This window comes from Octopus bimaculoides, chromosome 27 (genome assembly GCF_001194135.2).
Source record: "Octopus bimaculoides isolate UCB-OBI-ISO-001 chromosome 27, ASM119413v2, whole genome shotgun sequence".
In the NCBI taxonomy this organism is placed as follows: Eukaryota; Metazoa; Mollusca; class Cephalopoda; order Octopoda; family Octopodidae; genus Octopus; species Octopus bimaculoides.
Genome location: NC_069007.1, coordinates 16429737 through 16432475, shown reverse-complemented (window position 1 = coordinate 16432475; position 2739 = coordinate 16429737). Strand labels below are relative to the sequence as shown.

The 2739-nt window shown below is 38.2% G+C and overlaps 1 protein-coding gene across 1 annotated transcript in view; it reads left to right on the top strand.

The window, feature by feature from the left end:
• Positions 1-6: 6 nt before the first annotated feature.
• LOC106883444 (4'-phosphopantetheine phosphatase) overlaps positions 7-2739 on the top strand; it is an 18639-nt gene continuing 15906 nt past the window's right edge. The window contains exon 1 of the mRNA XM_014934460.2: positions 7-463. The gene's annotated coding sequence lies outside the window, so the exon portion shown is untranslated. The remainder of the gene's footprint in view (positions 464-2739) is intronic.

Below are 2739 nucleotides of genomic sequence, written 5' to 3'. Positions count from 1 at the left end.
TTTTTTCCACTATTTAACCTCCATTCATCTCTGATCGTCTCTTGTTATTTTTCTCTCTCTTCATTTATTTATCTGCTTCCTCGCCTTTATATCGTCGTCACTGCAGGACAGTAGCACTTCTGATGTGTCTCTACTATTATTATTATTATTAACGACGACTGACACTAATATATATATATATATATATATATATATATATATATATACACACACACACACATATTTTTATTTACACTTTACTTTCGATTCTGCCCTTTCGAGAAACGGAACAACCACCAACCAACACTGCTAACATCAATAGCAACATCAACCATAAACCATCAGCTACCAACACCCTATCGTCAACATTAGCATCAAGCATCGTCTCTACCCCAACTGTTATCCTTGTCGCGGTATGTGTCGAGGAGATGTTTTGGCTATTCAGCGTGTCCTAACGTAACACTGACCTCGCCTACACCAGCAGGTAAGGCCATCTTCCCTGTGTTGTTAAATATTGCTACGTTGTATTATTGTGTTGGTTTTGAGGTTGATGTATGCATGCATGCATGCACTTAGTGTGCATCTAGCTTTGATAATGCATGTGTGCGTATGTGCACGCACCAGCTGACAAGGCTTTGGTAAAGATAGAATAGGAGATGGCTTAATATTTATAGAAAGATTGATATATGGATGGATAGATTGACGGTGGACCGATAGATAGATCGATGGATAAACTGTTAGCACGATAGACATACGGAAAGATAGATACATAAATTGATAGATGTGTATGTAGGTTGATAGATAAACAGAAGGAAATAGATAGATAGATAGATAAATAAATAGATAGATGGATAGATAGACAGAACAATAGGATGTCTTTACAAAACAAAAAGCCAGAGATCGCCAGCTAGAACTAGAACTACGGACAGGTAGAGGGAATGAGAGCAAGATAGAACGAGGGCTTACTAAATAGAAAAATAAAGAATAGCAATTGATAATCTTGAGTAATTTGAATTTATTCTTTGAATAAACAAGAAGGGTAGACATGAATGAATACCGTTTACTCTTCAAGTCTTTTCTTCGAGTTATTGGACTACGACTATAATTCAGAGCTCTGTAAATCGTGCTCCAGCGTGGCATTAGGCATAGTCACTGTAACAGATTAAAGGCTAGGTGCTGAGACATTTTTAGATAGATAAATACATAATGAGACAAACACATATTCATACATGTACATGCGCAGTGCTAAATAAATAATTACCAACGTACTCGTAGACATACATATGCAATACCGATGCATATTCATACGCATAGAAAAGATAAATACGCAATGGTCAACGTTGTATATATAATGTTTATACGATAAATATGCCGATTAAAATATTCGCACACATTCATATGCAGATTCAGACACATACATACACATAGCTGTAGACAAACACACACATACACGTAGCAGTAAATAAATGCATAATACAGACAGGCATGGCTGTGAATAGATTTGGTAGATGGAAACCGAAAGAAGCCTGTTGTACACACACACACATTATTACTATGTATAACATATATATATACACACATATATATACATACGTTATTAGGCGAAGGTAAAGAATACGCACACCTGGTGATTAGAGGTTAAGGTTACATTTCCTGTTAGGGTTACGCCAAAAACGGGTGGGGTGCGTATTCTTTACCTCCGCCCATTATTAATATGTATAATATATATTATTTTTATAGTCTACTGACTCAGTGATACTTTAGGTTTCGAAGTTCATAATTGTAGATAATTGTTTATTTTTTCTTTTTGTTTCTAACTTAAAAAAAACAACAACAAAAAACAAAACAAAAAAAACCTTGAGGTAATTGAGCTCCACCAAGGTTTCTTTTTTCATACTTAGGAATTACTTGTCAATTCCTAAGCTATTGTATTTTCTGAGAATTAGTCCCTTTTATAGATTCCCGTCGTCTCTCCAATGCTTTGACGATCTAATATTCAGCAAACTCGAATGCTTGGAAAATGTCAAACTCTCCCCCAGAGATCCCACAGCCAAGCTGCTTTGACCAAACGGTTTGGGGATCTAGGTCTGCGCAAGTGCTCGTCTTTATCTCTTCCCTGTCTTTTTTTTTACCGCCATCCACGCTTGCTCCCCTTTGGTAGGCATTGTCCTCTCCTCTCCAACATAGACTAATTCCAACAGAGAGATGGATGAAGCTCTGATACAGTGGAGAGAGCTGGGTCTGTCAGTTTTTGTTACAGTTGAGGATAGACAGGAGCAGAGAGAATGGGACAATTTGCATTCAGGTGCCACTTTCAACTCTCTCTTTGATTGATCTGATCAATTTTCAAGGTGTTGCCTATGTTCAGCTAATTGATGCCCTGTCTGTGGCCAACATTGGAGGTCTACTTAGTCTAAATGAGCTCTGCATCTCCACTACACCGAGAGTGGGAGCTGATGTCTGTAGGGGACTGAAATGCCGTTGTGGTAGGCCCCTCAATCCCACAGGTCTTCAAGGTCTGTCTTTCCACCTAAATGCTTGTTGTTACACTTGTCACGCCGAGCTAAACCTAATCATCAAGCAGGCCCTGGCTCAGGTTAATAACCCCTCAGTTCTTGCCTATTTCTTATCCCTAATGGCCCTGTCAACTACATTGTTCCACCACCATGTTACCTTGGGTCGAGAGGGGACTTTGCACCATCCACAGATCTGGTCAGTAGCCCTCTATATATATATATATATATATATATATATATATAT